This window comes from Oryx dammah, unplaced genomic scaffold, assembly GCF_014754425.2.
Source record: "Oryx dammah isolate SB20612 unplaced genomic scaffold, SCBI_Odam_1.1 HiC_scaffold_17, whole genome shotgun sequence".
In the NCBI taxonomy this organism is placed as follows: domain Eukaryota; kingdom Metazoa; phylum Chordata; class Mammalia; order Artiodactyla; family Bovidae; genus Oryx; species Oryx dammah.
Genome location: NW_024070201.1, coordinates 48548449 through 48570893, shown reverse-complemented (window position 1 = coordinate 48570893; position 22445 = coordinate 48548449). Strand labels below are relative to the sequence as shown.

Genomic DNA, 22445 nt, shown 5'->3' with positions numbered 1-22445 from the left:
ACTAATTTGAAGTTCAGGAAAGATATCTGAGTTGAAGACTGACATTTGGGATTCATCACAGAATAGTTAGAGTCATGAGAAATGAGTAAATCACCTAAAGAATGAGTACAGCTAGAGAAGAGACTCCACCACAAGAGGCTAGGAAGAGGTGGACTAGACACTAAAGAATACTCAGAAGAAGACATAATAAGATGGGGAGAAAACTTTCAGAGAGTGTTATTTAGGAAACCAGGAAGTGGGGCATGTTTGATGTCACCAGAGAATTGAGTAAGATGGTGTTTAAGAATTATTGATAGTTAACAGGCATAAACTTGACATCTGCTAAGAAGACAGATCTTAAGTGGTTCTTGATGGGAAAAAGAAAAAGAAAAAAAGAAAATGGTAATAGATATATTACTCAACTTGATTGTGGTAACTATTTCACAATGTAGATGTACACCAAAACATCAAGCTGTAGACCTCAAATATATACGATTTTAAGTTATTAATTATACTTCAATTAAAAATGGAAAGACTGATTATTGATGCTTCAATAAACTGCCCTGGAGAAACTAGATACCCACATGCAAAATAAATCTATTCTCTTATACCATATATGAAAGTTAACTCAAATGGCCCAAAGACCTAAACAGAAGATCTGAAATTATAAAATTCAGAAGAAAAGATAGATGAAAAGCTTCATGACATGGGATGTCATAGCCAAGAAATCATTGCAAAATCTAAAATGCAGGCACCAAAAGAAAAACAGATAAATAAACTGAACATCATGAAAATAAAAATCTTTTGTTCATCAAAGGACACTGTTAAGAGGATGAAAAGGTAACTTACAGTATGGGGAAAGCATGTGAAAATAATTTGCTGATAAGAGATTAATATCTAGAAAACATAAAGGACTACAACAGCAAAACAAAAATAATGCAATTCACAATGGACAAAAAATTTGAATCTAAATGGCCAATAAGCACAAGACACTCAAACTCACTAAACATTCAGTTCAGTTCAGTTCAGCTCAGTCGCTCAGTCATATCAAACTCTTTGCGACCCCATGAACCCCATGTCCCCTCTGGGACAATGGCAGAACAGCGGATGCTGAGAACAGTCACAGTAGGATAGTGTCCCCTTTAGTGTTGTTATTAATGGTTACTTAAGCAATAATAATGACATTGATAGTTATTCTCTAGTGATCACATTCAGTTCAGTTCAGTTGCTCAGTCGTGTCCGACTCTTTGTGACCCCATGAATCGCAGCACGCCAGGCCTCCCTGTCCATCACCAGCTCCCGGAGTTCACTCAGACTCACATCCATCGAGTCAGTGATGCCATCCAGCCATCTCATCCTGGGTTGTTCCCTTCTCCTCCTGCCCCCAATCCCTCCCAGCATCAAAGTCTTTTCCAATGAGTCAACTTTTCGCATGAGGTGGCCAAAGTACTGGAGTTTCAGCTTTAGCATCATTCCTTCTAAAGAAATCCCAGGGTTGATCTCCTTCAGAATGGACTGGTTGGATCTCCTCGCAGTCCAAGGGACTCTCAAGAGTCTTCTCCAACACCACAGTTCAAAAGCATCAATTCTTCAGCGCTCAGCCTTCTTCACAGTCCAACTCTCACATCCATACATGACTACTAGAAAAACCATAGCCTTGACTAGATGGACCTTAGTCGGCAAAGTAATGTCTCTGCTTTTGAATATACTATCTAGGTTGGTCATAACTTTTCTTCCAAGGAGTAAGTGTCTTTTAATTTCATGGCTGCAGTCACCATCTGCAGTGATTTTGGAGCCCCCCAAAATAAAGTCTGACACTGTTTCCACTGTTTCTCCATCTATTTCCCATGAAGTGATGGGACCAGATGCCATGATCTTCATTTTCTGAATGTTGAGCTTTAAGTCAACTTTTTCACACTCCTCTTTCACTTTCATCAAGAGGCTTTTTAGTTCCTCTTCACTTTCTGCCATAAGGGTGGTGTCATCTGCATATCTGAGGTTATTGATATTTCTCCTGGCAATCTTGATTCCAGCTGTGCTTCTTCCAGCCCAGCGTTTCTCATGATGTACTCTGCATAGAAGTTAAATAAGCATGGTGACAATGTACAGCCTTGACGTACTCCTTTTCCTCTTTGGAACCAGTCTGTTGTTCCATGTCCAGTTCTAACTGTTGCTTTTGACCTGCATACAGATTTCTCAAGAGGCAGGTCAGGTGGTCTGGTATTCCCATCTCTTTCGGAATTTTCCACAGTTTATTGTGATCCACGCAGTCAAAGGTATTGGATCTTCCCTAAGTCATGAGAGGTAGGCAGTACTGGGATGAAGGTCTCCAAATGATAGATAAGGAGACAATCCAAGGAGCAGAGAGGTTAATAGCCTCATCAAAGTCACAGACTGGGACTCACCCTAATTTCTCACCCATAACCTTAGCTCACAGTTCTGTCCACAACAGAGCATAAAATCAAAACTCCAGATTAAGTCAAACAGAAAATGAATAGCAAACCTTGACTCAGTTGTGGCTGATTCCTACTTAAATAAGTCACACTCAGAAAGCACACAGGTCAGGCAGCTGTTTGCATATTCAGGGAAGGCTGTGTCTTCAGCAGGCCCTGCAGGAAGGAGGGTGAGGGTGGAGAGAGGCACTGTGGTCGCTGAGACCAGAGGATACTCTGCCTCCAGGGAGACATGCCTGATGTAATAGGATTGAGGGGAGCCAGAGGAGGGACCCCAGAGGACTGGAGACAGGAACAGAATGTCCCCAGAGTCACCCCAGAGAAGACACCAGGTCCATCTTGGGTCCCCTTTGGCTGTACCTCAGGGACAGAGCCTGCTGTTTCCTTTTTCTTTTTGAAGTAGAGTAATTGATCATGAAGATTAGCCAGACCTCTTTATAACCCTCTTTCCCACCCTTCCCTCACTAAGAGAGGAAAATGGTACCATTTGTCCTGAAGCCTCCAAAAAAATGAGCCAATGCTGGGGGGTGAGAGCACATGGCCTGTGGTGGATGGTGGGCATGAGCACACAGAGCACGGTAAGGGAGCTGCACAACCGGGATGAGAGGCATGTATACCTGGGAGGGGGACTTCTGCTGGGATCAGCTGGCTCCTGGAGGGCTGGAGCAGAGGCCTGGAACAGATCTAAGAAAGAGGCCAAGTGAGTTGGGGCTGGCAGAGAAAACCAGAATGACCGAAATAGCAGAAATCTGACTATATAGTAGTCACTAGAGGGATGGCACAAAGTTTGAGTAAAGAGCCAATAGAAGAGTCCTTCATGTTTGAGGAGAACAGGTTAGATCAGGGACATGAGCCTAGGGACCACAGGGCAGATCTATCTCTCATGGACTCTCATACCCAGAAAGAAAATATACCTTCTCTGTGGCACCTCATCTCCTGATTTGAGGTCATGACTTATCTTCTGTCATTCTCATCCTTGTATGTCTGTCCTTGTCTAAGAGAACTTCTCTCACCCCTCCTCCAATACTTGATCTTCTACAAGCCTCAGGTCCTGCCATTATTATTAGAAGAAACCCTCTGCTGCCTCCAAGGCCTGTGCTCCTATGTTGTGTGTTAGGGACCACCTTGTGCAGATTTTAGCTATGTAACCCAGACCAGGTTATACCTCCCTCCTGTGGGTGCTACTTGCTCTCCTCCTGCCTCAGTCTGGCCCAGCCTCAGTCACAGCTGCTGAAATAGTCTAGAGAAAAAAGGAGAAATCAAAAATAAGGAAATGGAAGGGACAGATCAGTTACACTTGCTTATGAAAGGTTCAGCATCAATGAGCGCTATCTTTTCAGTGTGGTCCTGTAGATTGAATCTTGGCATTAAAGTTCAAAGATGTGAAATTGATTCCTTCATTTGCCCCTTATTTCCTCCACGATCACTTGGGGACTCTGCTTCCCAAATACATCATTCTGAGATGCTCTCAGATTAAAAAGGTAGCCTAGCTAACAGTTTACTACACTGACTGAATGCTCTCTAGATATGAAGCCACATACAATTTTGGGGGAGACATTGAAATAAATGACACGGGCTTTCTTTAGTCATTTGCACATTTTGGCTGTGGAGGCAAGAAACAAGACAATGACAGGTAAAGACTTGACAGAACACGCCTGCCAAGTGTGTGGAAGGGTGGCAGGAAAGAGAAGAGACCAGAGAAGCAGAGTTGGGTTGTGAATGACACTAGACGTACATTTTTGTTGAATCTGGAAAGGGGGGAGGTGGTGGATTATTAGGCATTTTCAATAAGACTAGTCAAGCAGTAAGACTGAGGCTGTGTGGGCAAAGAAACTGGAGGGCCTGTGATGGAGCTCCTAGGAAGTGGGCCCTCAGGGAGGAAGAGAGACCTGTTTGCAACTGGAGAAGCATATTCATTTAGGATAAGGGTGACACCATGGAGAAGAGGATATTCTTTCATTCATTCAAGAATTATTAGCACATTTCTCTCCCATGGATATACTGGCAGGAAATGGAAAAACACAGCCCCAGTGTCATAGGGCTTCCCGTGCTGTTGGTCCCAATGCTGTCTTAGAGAAGATGTAGATATACATTAGATGTGGAGATGTTTCTAATTAAAAACAAACAACCAAACAACAACAACAAAAAACACTTCTTATTCTGACATAGTCAAGGCTGATGGAAGGTTTTAGAGACTTTCCATTTGTGGAGGCACTTAAGAGATAGCCAGTAAGCCTTACTTTGCCTCAGAGTTATATTATCCAGCAGCAGAAAGGAGGAAGATTCTCCAGGAATGGAGTCCTTTGTGCATATATTTAAAAACCACCTACTGAGCACCAAACAGGTTCAATAGAGTCCATGAATACAGAAATGAAGAAAGCACAATCCTTTTACTAAAAGCACTAACAGTCCAGTGAATGGACAAATGGGTGCATTAGCAACACACATCACACTCTCCCCGTGTTATTTAATTCAGCCCATTAATAAGTCTTCCTTCAAAACACTGAGAAAATCTACCTGGAGGAGTCTGCAAAGGCTTCACCAAGAAGGTGCCAGGATCTTGGCCAGGTGTGGAAATAGGCAGGGCAAAGTATTCCCAATAAATAGTTCAAGCTGCAAGCATGACTGTTTCAGATAGTGGCAGATATTCCAGTGTGGCTGAACCTAGGATGAATATATAGAAGAATGTTAAGAAGTTAGGCTAATAATATAGGCAAGACCAAGTTTGTATCCATGTTGAGTAGTTTAAAATTTTTCTTGTAGTCATGAGATTTCCAGTGGTTTTCAGGAGGTCTGTCACACCATGGTAGATAGACAGATTGGTAGTGGAAAACTATAGGGAAAGCTTTCTAGTGACACAAGCAATTGATGATGTGACTTCAGGAAGACAAAAAGGGCATAAAGAGGTGACAAGCAGCATGAAAGAATTCAGGGGAAGGGTCCTGGGGCACATTATTGAGAAAGATCTGACAGAAGCTATATGACTGAATCATAATGGAGATGGGAGATGTAGAAGGGGAAGAGGCTGAAAAATGAGCAGAGGCTGAAAAATGAGCAGAGACTAGACCCTGCTGCTGCTGCTGCTAAGTCACTTCAGTCATGTCCGACTCTGTGTGACCCCATAGATGGCAGCCCACCGGGCTCCCCCATCCCTTTGATTCTCTAGGCAAGAATACTGGAGTGGGTTGCCATTTCCTTCTCCAATGTATGAAAGTGAAAAGTCAAAGTGAAGTTGCTAAGTCGTGTCTGACTCTTAGCGACACCATGGACGGCAGCCTACCAGTCTCCTCCATCCATGGGATTTTCCAGGCAAGAGTACTGGAGTGGGGTGCCATTGCCTTCTCCACTAGACCCTGCAGGAACCTGTAAACCAGGGTGAGGAGTGTGGATTCCATTGTTAGTATGGTGATATTAGTAATTCCAAGAAGGTCTTAGGCAAAGCCTGGCATATCATAAATTTGTCTTTTTAATAGTCTCTTCGGCTGTAGTATGGAGAATGGATTATAGAGTGTCCAAGATACAGACCACAGAGCTCAGTTAGGAGGCTTTCGAAGTCTGGGTGAAAGATGACGGTGGTTTAAATGAGTGTTAGCAGGAGAAAAGAAAAAGGGTAGGGAGTGAAATACATTTTGCAGATGGATAGGATTTATTTGCTAATGAACCAGATATAAAGGAAGAGGTGAGGAATTAAACTAAGGATTATCCCTGGGTTTCTGACCTCACTACTGGATATGTTCAGTCATATCTGATTTTTTGCAGCCCCATGGGCTGTAGCCTGCCAGGCTGCTCTGTCCATGGAATTTGCCAGGCAAGAATACTGGAGTGGGGTGCCATTTCCTTCTCCAGGGGATCTTCCCGATCCAGGGATGGAAACTGTATCTTGAATCTCTTGCACTGGCAGGCAGATTCTTTACCACTAGCACCACTGGGGAGCCCTCACTACCAGATGGACAACAGTAATATGTACTACGATGGACAAGTCATAGGGAAGAAATAGTCTGTGAGGAGATGAAAAGATGTGTTTTCACTGTATTTTGTTTGAGATGACTGTGAAATATCTAAGAGGAGATATCCAACAGGTAGTAGGATATACTAGTCTGGACCTGAGAGTAGAAGGTATGCGTTTGAAAATTCTCTGAACAGAGATAGTTTAAAAAATCATCACAGGAACAACACAGGAATGGCGGGGATTTATCCTTTTTTTTTTTTTTTATGGCTGAATACTGTTTCATTATGTATATAAGCCACATTTTCTTTATCCATTACTTCACTATGCAAAGTGTTTTAAAAAAATTATCTCAGCTAACCCTCAGAAGAAAATTTTTATGTAGGAACTGAGAATAAAAGAGATGGGACACAGTTCAAAATTTTAGAAACAAATGATCATGCACTTTCACAGTAAATGATCAAAGAAGGATAAAGGAGATAAAAGATCACAGAAGGAAGAAGAATGGTGTAAAATTTCAGGAAATTCAGAGGTTAGTCTTATAGAAAGGTGAGAGTGGAGCATCTCTTCTGAATGTCATGACTTCTAGAAAGAAAGCAGGTGAAGGCAGAAGTAGGTAGAAATGAAATCTAAAGTTCAGAGAAGGAGAACAATAGGGCTTTTCACATTCTCAAGTCAGCTGGAGGTGGGGTTTATGGCAAGGTTCCTGTATAAACTTTTAAATATTCAGTTCAGTCACTCCAGTCTTGTTGACTCTTTGTGACCCCATGGACTGCAGCATGCCAGGCCTCCCTGTCTAGCACCAACTCCTGGAGATTTCTCAAACTCATGTCCATTGAGTTGGTGATGCCATCCAACCATCTCATCCTCTGTTGTCCCCTTCTTCTCCTGCATTCAATCTTTCCAGCATCAGGTCTTTTCCAGTGAGTCAATTCTTTAAATCAGGTGGCCAAAGTATTGGAGTTTCAGTTTCAGCATCAGTCCTTCCAATGAATATTTAGGACTGATTTCCTTTAGGATGGACTGGTTGGATCTCCTTGCAGTCCAAGGGACTCTCAAGAGTCTTCTCCAACACCACAGTTCAAAAGCATCAATTCTTCAGTGCTCAGCTTTCTTTATAGTCCAACTCTCACATGCATACATGACTACTGGAAAAACCACAGCTTTGACTAGACAGACCTTTGTTGGCCAAGTAATGTCTCTGCTTTTTAATATGTTATCTAGGTTGGTCATAGCGTTTCTTCTAAGGAGCAAGCATCTTTTATTTGCATGGCTGTAGTTACCATCTGAAGTGATTTTGGAGCCCCCCCAAATAAAGTCTGCCACTGTTTCCACTGTTTCCCCATCTATTTGCCATGAAGTGATGGGACGGGATGCCATGATCTTAGTTTTCTGAATGTTGAGTTTTAAGCCAACTTTTTCACTCTCCTCTTTCACTTTCATCAAGAGGCTCTTTAGTTCTTCTTCACTTTCTACCATAAAGGTGGTGTCATCTGCATATCTGAGGTTATTGATATTTTTCCCAGAAATCTTGATTCCAGTTTGTGCTTCATCCAGCCCAGGGTTTCTCATGATGTACTCCGCATATAAGTTAAATAAGCAGGGTGACAATATACAGCCTTGATGTATTCTTTTCCTTATTTGGAACCAGTCTGTTCCATGTCCACTTCTAACTGTTGCTTCTTGACCTGCATACAGATTTCTCAGGAAGCAGGTCAGGTGGTCTGGTATTCCCATATCTTTCAGAATTTTCCAGTTTGTTGTGATACACATAGTCAAAGGCTTTGACATAGTCAGTAAAGCAGAAGAAGATATTTTTCTGGAACTCTATTGCTTTTTCAGGGATCCAGCGGTTGTTGGCAATTTGATCTCTGGTTCCTGTGCCTTTTCTAAATCCAGCTTGAACATCTGGAAGTTCACGGTTCATGTACTGTTGAAGCCTGGTTTGGAGAATTTTGAGCATTACTTTACTAGTGTGTGAGATGAGTGCAATTATTCGGTAGTTTGAGCATTCTTTGGCGTTGCCTTTCTTTGGGATTGGAATGAAACTGACTTTTCCAGTCCTGTGGCCACTGCTGAGTTTTCCAAATTTGCTGGCATATTGATGTTCTCTAAGAACCTTTCCTAGAGAAAATATTTAGAACTTGGAGGGGAATGAATTATCATAGGAAGTGAATAATCAGGCTTAATTGTTTATTATGTATTCAAGCTTTACATTTCAGAAGAGAAATTCCCCTTTATAATTAGCAGTATAGGTTGAGTTGGGAGGCAAAGGAAGACAGTGAATGTTTTGGGGTAAGTTTTTTTTTTTTTCTATCCTGGGCCATAAATCTAGCCTTGGTAAATTCAAAAAAAAAAATTGAAATCATTCCAAGCATCGTTTTTGGGTAAGTTTTGAATCAAATAGGTATCTGTGTCCTTCATAGAACTGTACTTGACTACGCAAAGACCACAAAACTTTTCATCCATTGAATTCCTTTATGAAGGATGCCTTACTAGCTCTATTGTTATTTAACGTCCTGACCACTCAATAGTTTTATGAGTATCTTAAGGGCAGAGGTGAAATATAATGTCCCACAATTCATATTAGGATTATTTTCTAATTTCTTTTAAGGTCCAGTAGTAAGAGCAAGGGCTAAGCCTTCCATGTAAATGATCAGAGTTTGAACCTGAACACTGTAATCCTGCTGACACTGTGCACTGTCCCGAAGGGCCCTGTGGAAGGGAATTTCTGTTGAGAGAGAAATTTCTGTTGGCCCTGTCAGCCCCCAGTATCACCTCAACTCATCCAGCAGTCTTCCTGTTGGTGGGGATCCCAGGCCTGTAGCACCCATGTCTGGATCTCTATTCCTTTCTGCTCAGCCTATACACTGGCCCTGCTTGGCAACTGCACCCTCTTCTTCATCATTCAGGCTGATGCAGGCCTGCATGAGCCCATATACCTCTTCCTGGCCATGTTGGCAGCCATTGATTCAGGCTTTTCCTCTTCAACTGTACCCAAAATGCTGGCCATCTTCTGGTTCAGGGATCGAGAGATCAACTTCTATGCCTGTCTGGTCCAGATGTTCTTTCTCCACTCCTTCTCCATCATGGAGTCAGCAGTGCTGCTGGCCATGGCCTTTGACCGCTATGTGGCCATCTGCAAGCTGCTGCTCTACAGCACCATCCTCACCGGGCCACTTATCACCGAGATCGGCTTGGCTGCTGTGACTCAGGCTGTGACACTAACGACTCCACTCCCCTTTCTGCTCAGATGCTTCCACTACTGCCGAGGTCCAGGGATTGCCCACTGCTACTGTGAGCACATGGCCGTGGTAAGGCTGGCCTGTGGGGACACTCGCTTCAACAACATCTATGGCATTGCTGTGGCCATGTTCATAGGGGCTTTCAATCTGCTTTTTGTTATTCTGTCTTATATCTTCATCCTCCGGGCAGTTCTATAGTTTGCCTCTCAGGAGGCTCGGTACAAAGCCTTTGGGACATGTGTGTCCCACATAGGTGCCGTTTTAACCTTCTACACACCTCCCGTCATGTCCTCAGTCATGCACCAGGTAGCTCGCCACACTGCTCCACATGTGCACATCCTTCTTGCCAATTTCTATCTGCTCTTCCCACCCATGGTGAATCCCATCATCTATGGGGTCAAGACCAAGCAGATTCATGAACGAGTCTTGAGACTGTTCCTGAGAAAGGATGTATAAATGATGTCTGGATCAGACAGGCATAGGAGTTGAGGGGCAGGTGGAGGGGGAGACCTGGTGTGCTATGATTCATGGGGTCGCAAACAGTTGGACACGACTGAGCAACTGAACGGAAGGGCTCTTTCTGTAGGATTTACTTTTCTATTGTTTAACTGAGATTTGAAGGTTTTCCCTTAGTGTGTGAGTAGTTACTCTGATTGAGAGCTGAGCTATCATAATTCAAAAGATCATAGATGTTCATAGCTTACAAAACTGTTAACCCAACAGGATTAAATAGCCTCACCTGTGGCTGGCTTCCTCGAGTGAGCTTGTCTTCATCTGTGTAGAATGTTTTTTCCTATCAGAAGCCATCAGAACACGAAGCAGAATTTATCTTAGGATCCTGTTTCTATCAATTATTACAGAATTTTTAACCAAAGATGACATAGGACAGATTGGCCACCCACTAACTATCCCAGTTAGTGTGGTGAAAGTGGCAGCCATCATATTGCATGGGGGGAGACAGTCAAAGCTTGGATCAAAGGATAAGGAAGGAATTTATACCAGGAAGGATGAGAGCAGGGGCACTTTGAGATGTGCCACGTGCAGGAGAATGCTCCTTACAGGAAGCTGAGACAGGTGCTTGTAGCCTCAAGGACTCCCTTTCAGGAATACAGCAGCGCCGAGGGAGCGGGAATTGCGGCTCATCCTAATGTGTATCTTCAACAGCTGGCATCTAGACATAACATTAAATTCCAGTGGGCAGATTTCTAGTCCCTGTTTTGCTGACAGTATTGCCTTGAACTTATTTTGTCTCATAGGAACTAGAGGTTAATGGTTCAGTGGTGATCACAAGGTGACCCTGTGAATGGTAGTTCTTCCCACTGAAGACCTACTCAGATCACCTGGGAGTTTTCTATTAATGGTTATGTGATGGCTCCTGAGATGCATTAAACTTTGTTAAGCAGTCTTAACACTTAGCTTCCATAAGGCCGGACAGGACATCCCTCAAAAAGGACATATGAGAGGGCAACTGCACCTTCAGTTTCCTCGTAGCACTGTGTTCCATCACTGAGGACTCCAAGCCCATGTGCATGTCCTTGTTGGTATCAAGTATTGAGTAGGTCTAGGTAGAAAACAATCCTCTTTTGGGAACAGGGAAGTTTGGTTGGATTCACTGCACAAAAGTTTTACTGAAGGCCTTTTTGCAGTAAGATGCCTGTATTTCCTGTACACCTTACTAATGATGGCAGCACATGGCTCATAAAGGTTCTAATTCTTTTCTATTTCACCTTCAAAAGTGCTTGGTTTCTGGCTGTACTGAATTGTAATAGGCGGAAAAAACCTCATAATGCAAGTTACTTTGTTTCCTTCTTGTTCCTATAATCAGACTTCAGAATGACTGCCTTCCTCTAAGCTGTTTATAGAGGTGGTGGCATCAACAGCCAGAAAAAGTAGGGGAATATATGTTGGTGGGGCTTAATATAAACTCAGTACATGCTTTTTCTTTCTAGCTGCTCTTACTTAGACTTGTTTCTTGGATAGCTAAGTCTGTAATATCTCTTCAATAATGACCACCAGCTTTTTACATATTTTTGAAAATAGATATTTAAGTTTATTGTATATACATATTAGATACAGTTCAAAAGGAATAAAAATTCAACATTCTAGAACATAAGGCAAATAGAACTAAGATTGACACTATTATATAAATGGAATTAATGAACAGAAATGTTTTTAACCCATCCATATTATGCAGTTTTAATGCTAACATTTCACAGTGATCAAATTCTTTGAAACTGTAAGAGTTGGTAAAGGATGTATGCCATCTTAAGTATTAGTTTAGAGACTTTCAAAACAATCTTACTGGTGTTTATGTGGGGAAAAGAGACCTACTTACTGTGGATGACTATCATGTTTTAGGAGACATTACTTAACAGTGTTTATTTTTTAAGGAAGAAATCAATTTTAAGTACTTTAGAAATTCTACATAGACTAGAAGGACACTAAATATTGTATGTTACTGCTGTCAGCCCATCCTAATAGTCTATATATATTCTATAACAGCAGCGGCCACTTGTGTTCATCTACCCCCTTGGAAAATACAGACAAATTTGGGTTGAGGCAAGATGGTAGAGTACAAGGATGTGTGCTCATCTTCTCCTGCGAGAACACCAAAATTGGCAACTAGCTGCTGAACAACCATGGATAGGAGGATGTTGGAACCCACCAAAAAAAGATAGCCTCATGTCCAAGGGCAAAGCAGAAGTCAAAAAATTGCTATAGGAGGGGTGCAATCACATTTAAAATCAAATCTAATACCCACCAGACTCTCAGAGGGCACAGACAAAACCTTATGTGCACCAAGACCCAGGGAAAGGAGCAGTAACTCCTGCAAGAGACTGAGCCAGATTTGCCTGTGACTGTTTGAGGGTCTCCCGTGGAGGCACGAGTCAGCAGTGGCCTGCCTCTGGGACCAGGGCGACTGGCAGCAGCAGTCTTCAGAGGTGTGGGGTGTGGTGTTAGTCCTCTGGGAGGAGGTCACCATTAGCCCCACTAGAGAGTGCTGTGTGGGTGTTATGCCCAAGTCGTGAAATCTCTCAATGACCACCAGGGAGCCGATGTCCGATGCAAAAGCAAGAGAGTTTTTATTACCAAGCTCGAGCTGGGGCTCCCACCGATACCAATGCAGCGGCTATAGGGAGGAGCCCCGGTTTTGGGTTACATTGCTTATATAGGGAGTGTTCATGGGAAAAAAAGAATTTCTACGTAGGGGGACGTCTGATTGGTCACTTTCTTTCAAAGGGTTGTGTGTTGGTTTTTGATTGGTCCCTATTACCAAGGTAGACCACGAGTTCCTGAATGTTAAGTCAGGAGATTCTGGTCTGGGGTCCGATTGGCTCGTGGGTGGTGGGGTGAGGTCAGGGGATTTCCAAAGGCTCTTTTCCTGGAACCTTACAAAATGGAGTTTTTCTGTTAACAAAATGGAGTAGCTTAGGTCCTTCATTCCGCCCTTCTCTAGGATCTAGGACAGACCCAATCGTGGGTCTGGGGTCAGCTCTATATTGTCTCCTGCTAAGGGGACTGTTGGTAGGGCCGCATATTGGGATCTGAGTACCATGAGCTACACCGTGTTGATGCAGCTTTTAATGAAGGCCACCAATTTGTTTAGTAAGCATGGCCCGAAGGTGAGCAGTAGTAACAAGATAATCAGGGGCCCCACCAAGGAGGATATGAGAGTTGCGAACCAGGGGGATGAATTGAACCAGGATTCAAACCAGGTTTGAGACATTTCTCTTTCTCTTTTTCTCTGACTCAGCCCTTCTCTTATCTTGGCCAGGGGCTCCCCGACTACCCCCGAGTGATTCACATAAAAGCAACATTCTTCTCCTAATGCAGCACATAGGCCCCCCCATTGGAGAAAAACCAAATCCAATCCCCTTTTATTCTGCAGCACTTCTTCCACCAGAGAACTCAGTGACTCTTGGAGGTGGCTGATTGAGCTTTCTAGTCTTCCGATATCAAGATCAATGGCTGCTCTTAGGCTAGAGTAGTGTTGATTCTGCACTATTAAAGAGGATACCCCAGTTCCTGCCCCAGCTGTCCCTAACCCCAGTAGGACTGTGAGGGTTAAGGCTGAGACTGGCTCTCTCTTGGACCGGTGTGAAGCTTCTAGTTTCAGGAGGATTTCATCATTGGAGTGATAGAACAGTTGGGGGACTAATAGTACCAATATGCAGGAATCTTTGGAGTTATTTAGCACCTGCCCGGGAATACAAGGGGCTAAGCCTGTGGAGCAGGCCCACCAATTTTCCTGGGGATGCACCAGGTACCCGGTTGTCACTATAGAATCTGTAGAATTGCAGAGGTGTTGGTAGTTTGGCGGGACATTTCCTATGCAAAGGCCTCACCTGGTTACTCGTTGGAGGGTTAATTTGGCATCTCCTTTCTGCTGCCATCGGCAAGCTCTGTGGTTTTTGGTTTGAATGTAAACTCCCGGGACAGCTATACCTTCATAATAGGGGGGTTTGATGTCATAACATAACCAGCAACTGCCAGTCAGGTCTGGGCGAGTGGAATTTAGGACCTGATAGGAGTTGATTATCATATTAAATAATGGGTCCTGATCGTCCTTAATGTTAGGTCCCATAAGGCTAACTTGAGGGGAGTTGCTTGTATTAGTAATGTAGGGCCTGGCAGGTGTTTGGGTAGGTTCTCGAGGGGGGGTGTGGGCGGGCCGAATGGGGTTGTGGGTAGGCTCTCATGGCACTAGGACTGAATTGGGCCCTATGCCCTGATTTGGATGATCTGTATGGGTCCTACATTCTACCTGACGGTGAACAGCGACCCATTGTCATATCCTGGCTGATATAGCCAGGAGGCTATATCCTGGAGGCCCCAGGATTGTCTGGCTTCCCAACCGGGGAACTTTTTTCCTTCAGTTGAGAATTTTAGCCTCACCAGATTGCAAAGAAAGTTCATACAAGGCCCAGTTATGAGGGACCCCCTTCCATGTCCCCCAGTTGACCCAGTGGGCCCTGGAACGTGACCCAAGGTTATCAAGTCCCCACGAGCAGGGGGCTCCCAATTGATCGTCCCCGTTGACTCACATCCCCAATCGGCGCAATAAAACTTATCAGCCCCCCCGCAGTTATTGATGGTCGCCCGGTCCCGTCTCCGTCTGGGGCACACATAGAAGGGTGTTTCCCATAAGCTTGCCCGTTGGATGTAGTGGCTGCACCCAGGCCCTGAGTTAGTGGGGGGCCAAGTATTACACCTATCAATGCCAGCCCCACATTCGGACTTGCCGGGCTTCTTTACCTCCCATTTGCCAATGTCCCACGATCCCGCGGCCAGAAGACAAAGGTCAAATTCCAAGTCCAGCCACCAGGTGTTTTTGGGATGAATGGCCGAGGTGGAGTTAATTACTTCTCCCGTAGTTGTGCTTAGAATCATCCAAGTCAGGTTCATTGGTTGACGAGGGTTAGCGGCAGCACTAAGCCATAGAGACAACGGTATAAACAGTACTTTGATCGCCTTTGTAGCTTGAGTTTGAGTGGATTTGTTTTGTCCAGCTTGGTCTTCCATTGGGGGAGGAATTCTTCCCTTAGGGCGAACAGGTCCGCAGGCCATATGTGAGTGTAGTGAACCCAAGTAGATAGGCCGTCAACCTTGAGAGCAGTGGGTGTCAAGACAACTAGGAAGGCCCCTTTCCACCTGGGCTCTAGTGTCTCTTGATGATGGCGGCGCACATACACCCAGTCTCCTGGCCGGTAGCGGTGGGGTTTAGGTGGTGGGCCTGATTCATATAATACCTTGAGCCTCTTCCACGTGTCCCTGTGGGAGTATTGTAAGGACCGGAGACAAAAGAGTAATCTTTGATCATCTATCTCTTTTAGCACCTCTATTTAGGTTAGGAATTATTGGGGGGGGAAGTATCCCATACATAATTTTGAAGGGGGTAAGTCCTAGTTGGTAGGGAGAATTTTGCACCCAGTATAGGGCAAAGGGGAGGAGAGCCACCCAGTCCCCACCAGTCTCAGCAACTAGTTTTGTTGTTTCTTTGAGTGTTCTAGTCATCCTCTCTACTTGTCCTGAGCTCTGGGGCCTATAAATGCAATGTAACTTCCATCTAGCCCCCAAAGCCCGGGCTACCCCTTGGCTTACCTGAGATACGAAGGCTGGCCCATTGTCCGACCCCACCTGTGCAGGAAACCCGAACTGCGGCAAGATGTCTTCAATCAGCTTTTTGGCCACCACTTGTGCTGTTTCTCTCTTGGTGGGGAAAGCTTCTACCCACCCTGAGAAGGTATCTATGAATACCAGTAGATATTTGCATCCATATTTACCTGGTTTTACCTCAGTGAAGTCCACCTCCCAGTATGCTCCTGTTCGACTCCCGCGTTCTCTAGACCGGTGGTTGGCTGGATGACGGGCAGCGTTGGTGAGCTGGCAGGCCTTGCAGGTTGATACGATATTTTCTATCGTCGATCTGACGTCTCTCATGGTAATCTTGGCATGTCTAATCAGGTCCTGCATCTTGCGGGTTCCCAGGTGAGTGGCGTGATGCATCCTCAGTAACACCTGCTTTCCTAGTTCCTCCGGGAGGATCAGGGAGCTGTCCGCTGCCTTCCACCACCCGGCCAGTTGTTGGGTCGTAGGCAAACCTTTTATCCAGTCGAAGTCTGTTGGTGAGTAGTTGGGTAAAGCTGGCAGAACAGGGCTCCTGGGGTCGGGCAATTGAAGGGTGGCTTCTATCACGGTGCCTTGGGCTGCTCTGTCTGCCAAATTGTTTCCCTTTGAGGTCAGGGTGTCTGACTTTTGGTGTCCCAGGCAGTGTATTATGGCTAGTTTTTTAGGAAGCCACAATGCCGAGGGGAGGGCTTTTATTTCTTCTTTATTTTTGATTGTTTTACCCTCGGCCGTTAGGAGGCCTCTCTCTCTGTAGATGGCTCCGTGTATCTGGGCAGTAGCAAAGGCATATCGGCTATCGGTAATGATGTTAGGTTTTTTGTCCTTCCCCAACTGGAGGGCTTTTGTTAGGGCGATTAGTTCAGCCCTTTGAGCCGAAGTGCCCGGAGGTAGTGCTTCCGCCCACACGATTTGGGTTTCTGTGGTTACGGCTGCCCCTGCATACCTGAGCCCATCTCAGACGAAACTGCTTCCATCCGTATACCAGGTAACTTCAGCATCCGCTAGAGGGCGATCTTGCAAGTCCTCTCGCGTTCCATGTACTTGGGCTAGTATGTCGCTGCAGTCATGGATCGGGGCTTCCAAATCCGGGTTAGGAAGCAGTGTAGCCAGATTGAGAGCAGTAGGCTGCAGAAAGATGATTCTGGAGGGGTTTAGCAGTAATCCCTGGTAGTGGGTCAGCCGAGCGTTGCTGATCCACCCATCTGGGGGTTGTTTTAGGATGCCCTCAATGGCGTGGGGGGCGGTGATATGCAACTCTTGCCCGTGTTGGTTTATCTGCATCCTTGACCATTAGGGCCACTGCTGCAATCATGTGGAGGCATGGGGGCCAGCCTGATGCCACGGGGTCTGGGCGTTTAGACAAGTAAGCCACTGGCCGCTTCCAAGGTCCCAGATGCTGCATCAGTACCCCTTTTGCCACTCCTTGTTTTTCATCTACATACAGGAGAAAGGGTTTTGTAATGTCAGGCAACCCTAGGGTGGGGGCTGACAGCAGGGCCTTGAGAGTGGTCTCCATCTGCTCCGTCCAACTGAAAAGGGTGGTACTTTTTGTGGCTTCATATAAGGGTTTAGCCAGTTCCGCATAATTTGGGATCCAAAGATGGCAGAACCCAGCAGACCCCCAAAATTCTCTCACCCTTCGAGGTGAATCTGGGGTAGGGATTTTAAGTACCATCTCCTTTTGTGCCTCTGACAGCCATCTCTGTCCTTCCTTTAATACATACCCTAAGTAGGTGACCTCTGGTTGGCATATCTGAGCCTTTTTGGCTGAGGCTCAGTACCCTAATTTTCCAAGGGTCCGCAATAGTTCTCGGGTGCCCATAAGGCAAGTCTGTTGGTCCTTTGCTGCAATTAAGAGGTCATCTACATATTGTAACAAGGTTAGTTGGGGGTGTTGTTGTCTGAACTCACCCAGATCCTCATGGAGGGCCTCATCGAAGATGATGGGAGAATTCTTAAATCCCTTGGCAGCTGGGTCCAGGTCAGCTGGCCGTTGATTCCTTCTTCCGGGTCAGACCATTCAAAAGCAAAAAGGTCCTGGCTCTTGGACGCCAGGGGGAGGCTGAAGAAAGCATCCTTTAAATATAAGACCGTATACCAGTGATGGTCCGATGGGAGAGAGCTCAGGAGGTTGTATGGGTTCGGCACAGTAGGGTGAATATCTAAAACTCAGCGGTTGACTTCTCGTAAATCCTGCACTGGCTGATAGTCACGAGAATTTGGTTTTTTGACAGGGAGCAAGGGGGTGTTCCAGGCCAGCTGGCAGGGTCTCAAGATTTTCTGGGCTAGGAGCCTGCAGATATGGGGGGTGATCCCCTGTCAGGCCTCCAGGGTCATGGGGCCGGATGGGGTCGGCCCCTGGCTTGAGATCTACGTATACAGGAGGGTGGTGTCCAGCAAAACCGGTTCCCCCTGTCTTGGCCCATGCCTCGAATTCATCTAGCCATTTTCAAATGTCTACCGGGGGCAGTATAGGTTTCTGGTGCAGCCAATATTCATCTTCTAATTGAATGGTCAGTACTTGGATCCGTCTGCCCGACTGGTCCAGTATTTTAGTTTCCCCCAGGAGGAAATGAATCTGGGCCCCCATTTTGGTCAACAGGTCTCTTCCCAACAAAGGGAAGGGGTGTTCCGGAATGACCATGAAAGAGTGGGATACCCAGCCTGCACCCAAGTCCACTGATCTTTGGGTAGTCCATTGGTATTGTTTCATTCCAGTAGCCCCCTGCACCCAAGAGGTCTTTCTGGCCAGTTTTCCCTGGGGCTCTAGCAAAACTGAATATTGAGCCCCTGTATCGACAAGGAGGTCAATTGGGGTCCCCTCCACTCTTAGGTTTACCCTGGGTTCGGGGAGGGGCACCGAACCTCATCCTCCCTAATCGCTCAGTTCTTCGACGGCCAGGATGGGGGTCTTTCGTGGTCCCTTCTTTTTCTTAGGGCATTCCTTGGCCCAATGTCCTTTCTCTTTACAACATGCACATTGGTTTTTCCCTAATGCTGGTTGTGTATGGGGACGGCTCTTACCTTCAGCAGCCAGGCGGCGCAACTGGCGCTCCCTCTCTCCCGAGTCAGGAACTGTTGCAGCCAGCAGGATGCGTGCCATGTTATGGGTTTGGCGATCTACCGCTTTGGCTTGTTTTTCCTCGGGGGTTTCTCGGGTGTTGTAGACTCTTTCTGCTACTGTTATTAAATCCTGGATACTCTTTTCACCCAGGCGTTCTAGTTTTTGTAACTTCTTCCTAATGTTGGGGGCCGCCTGGTTGACAAAATGCATTATCAAAGCAGCCTGAGTGCCTTCTGCTTCTGGATCCATGGGAGTGTATTGTCTAAAGGCCTCCATCAGCCTTTCCAAGAAGGCAGCTGGACTCTCGGTGGGGCCCTGCTGAACATCTCCTACTCTAGCTAGGTTAGTAGGTTTCCGTGAAGCTGCCTTAAGCCCCGCCCCCCCCACCCCCAAAAGAGTCTGGCGGTAGACCTGGAGCCTCTCCTTACCTTGTGCCATATTGTAATCCCAGTTGGGTTGCGATAAAGGAAAAGAGGTGTTAATTTCATCTATATTAGTGGTGGGTTCTCCATTTGTCCCTGGGACCCTTTTACGGGCCTCATTCTGTATTCTTTCTCTCTCTTCTGTGGTGAAGAGAATCTGGAGCAGCTGTTGGCAGTTGTCCCAGGTGGGCTGATGAGTAAAAAGCACAGTTTCTAGAAGATTGGTTAAATCTCTAGGGTTGTCTGAGAACTTAGCATTTTGTGATCTCCAGTTATATAGGTCACTAGTGGAAAAGGGCCAGTATTGATGAGGTTGGTTTCCTGCCTCATCAGGGGGGCTGGTCACTCATAAGGGGAGGGTAACGGTTGAGTCTGCCGGCCCCTCTGGGGACCTGGCTCGCTGATGGCGAGTATTTTGTGTGGGCCCCGCCCCCCACCCTGTGTTTTGTCCCTGGGTGAAGGAATGGAGGGGGCCGGTGGCGGTTCAGGGGGTTGGTAAGGGGGAGGAAAGAGAAGTTCTTCTTCTGTTCCCCCCTGCAAGATAGGGTATAGTGGCGCCATTGGTTCAGGTTCCTTGGGATTCTTCAGGTTCTTTCCTACACGTGTCACCACCTGAGCGGCAGAAAATCCCTGTTGAGGCAAAAAAGGTTTTACCTAAGAAGGGGGCGCAACATGATATTTTCCCATACTATGATATAGTGAACTTGGTCAGGGTGTCCGATCCATGGTCGGAAGATGATATCCCGGACTCGGTGTACAGTTCCCAAGTCAAAGGTGCCTTCTGAGGGCCAGCCTACATGGAAAGTCGGCCATTCTGCGGTGCAAAAAGTGATTAATTCATTCCTTTTAATTTCTACACTGAGGTCATGAGCACGCATCTTGACCTTAAAATTATCAGTAACCAAGGATAGAGGTGTGGGCTAGAATGGCATTGCCCCATTGTCCTGGGATCAGTCAGATGTTGGTAAATTAACACAGACAATACGAACAGCCACACAGACTGAGAAACAGGAGAAATACACCTTCAGGAGTCCAGAGGTAAAACCAAACGACAACGACCTCCGGCCATTCAGCGGGAGCGACCCGCTATCATCTACAGAGAACAGGGGCACTCCGTCCCCCCCGCCAGGGTCGGGGACGTCTCCCAACGACCCCCACCGGTGACTCGTCAGCGCATCCGCCTGAGTTGTATACTGGTCTCAGAAAATAGGCCCTGCCAGAAATGAAAAGAAAGACAGAATGAAAAGAAAGACAGAAAAAAGCTTACCGGCTGCAGATGACTCTCTGGATCAGTCTTCCCGTGGAGCCGGTGGGAGATCCCGGACAAGCCGCCAAATGTTATGCCCAAGTCGTGAAATCTCCCAGTGACCACCAGGGAGCTGATATCCGATGCAGAAGCAAGAGAGTTTTTATTACCAAGCTCAGGCTGGGGCTCCCACAGATACCAACGCAGCGGCTATAGGGAGGAGCCCTGGGTTTTGGGTTACATTGTTTATATAGGGAGTGTTCATGGAAAAAACAGTATTTCTACATAGGGGGACATCTGATTGGTCACTTTCTTTCGAAGGGTTGTGTGTTGGTTTTTGATTGGTCCCTATTACCAAGGTAGACCACGAGTTCCTGAATGTTAAGTCAGGAGATTCTGGTCTGGGGTCCGATTGGCTCGTGGGTGGTGGGGTGAGGTCAGGGGATTTCCAAAGGCTCTTTTCCTGGAACCTTACAAAATGGAGTTTTTCTGTTAACAAAATGGAGTAGCTTAGGTCCTTTATGGGTAATCCACAAACTAGAGAACAATTATACCAAAGAAGTTCTCACACTGCAGTGAAAGTTCTAGGCCTCCCTCAGACTTCCCAATCTGGGGATCTCACAAAGGGACTGGGAATCCCCAGGGAATCCGACTTTTGAAGGTCAGGGAGATTTGATTACAGATCTCCCACAGGCCTGGGGAAGCAGACGCTTGGCACAAACAAAGCTTTGTTTGCACCAGGGCTGAAGAGAAAGGAGCAGTGACCCCACAAGAGACTGAGTTAGACTTGCATGTGTTTCGAAGTTTCTGGCAGAGGTGTGGGTCAACAGTCACCTGCTGTGGGGTCAGTGGCACTGGAAGTAGCAGGGCTACAGGGCGTGTGGGATGCTGGCATAAGTCTTCTTGGAGGAGGTTGCCACTACCCCTACCATAGTGCCTGTAGCCTACCACAGGGACTGCAAACTTTAGGACTGGGCTTCCTTAGGTCAAACTATAGGGAGGGAGCACAGCCCCACCCATAAGCATAAAATTGGATTAACGATTTACTGATCATGGCCCTGTCCAACAGAGCATGACCCAGTTTTCCCCACAGTGAGTCCATCCCATCAGGAAGCTTGCATGGGCCTCTAATCCTCATCCATCATAGGGCAAACGAATGAAAACTGTAATCAAGGAATACTAACCAAAAGGATCACATAGAGTCACAGCTTTGTGTAACTCAAACTATGAGCCATGCTGTGTAGGGCCACCTAAGACAGATGGGTCATGGATGGAGAGTTCTGATAAAACACAGTCCCTGGAGAAGAGAATGGCAAACCATGTCAGCATTCTTGCCTTGAGAACCCCATGAATAGTATGTAAGCTAAAAACATATGACAGTTAAAGATGAGCCCACGAGGTCAGTAGATGTCTAATATGCTTCTGGAGAGAAGTATGGAGAAATGGTTCCAGAAAGAGGGAAGAGGCTGAGCCAAAGTGAAAATGATGCCCAGTTGTGGTTGTATCTGGTGGAAGTAAGTATGCTGTAAAGAATAGTACTGCATAGGAAGCTGGAATGTTAGGTCCATGAATCAGGTGAAGTGTGGTCAAACAGCAGATGGTGAGAGTGAATGTTGACATTTTAAGGAATAAATGACCTAAAATGGATGGAAACAGGCAAATTTCATTCAGATGACCATTATATCTACTACTGTGATAACTACTCTTGTGGGCAAGACTCCCTTAGAAAAAATGGAGTAGTCATAATCAGCAAGATTATGCAGTACTTGGGTGCAATCTCAAAAACAATAGAATGATCTTAGTTTGTTTCCAGTTTGTGTATGGATATGAGAGTTGGACCATAAAGAAGGCTGAGTGCCAATGGATTGATACTTTCAAACTGTGGTGCTGGAGAAGACTCTTGAGAGTCCCTCGGACTGCAAGAAGATCAAACCAGTCAATCGTAAAGGAAATCAACCCTG

At 45.8% G+C, this 22445-nt stretch overlaps 1 pseudogene; it reads left to right on the top strand.

Annotated features, from left to right (window-relative positions):
• Positions 1 to 3032: 3032 nt before the first annotated feature.
• LOC120875944 lies at positions 3033 to 10079 on the top strand (annotated as a pseudogene).
• The last annotated feature ends 12366 nt before the right edge of the window (positions 10080 to 22445 follow it).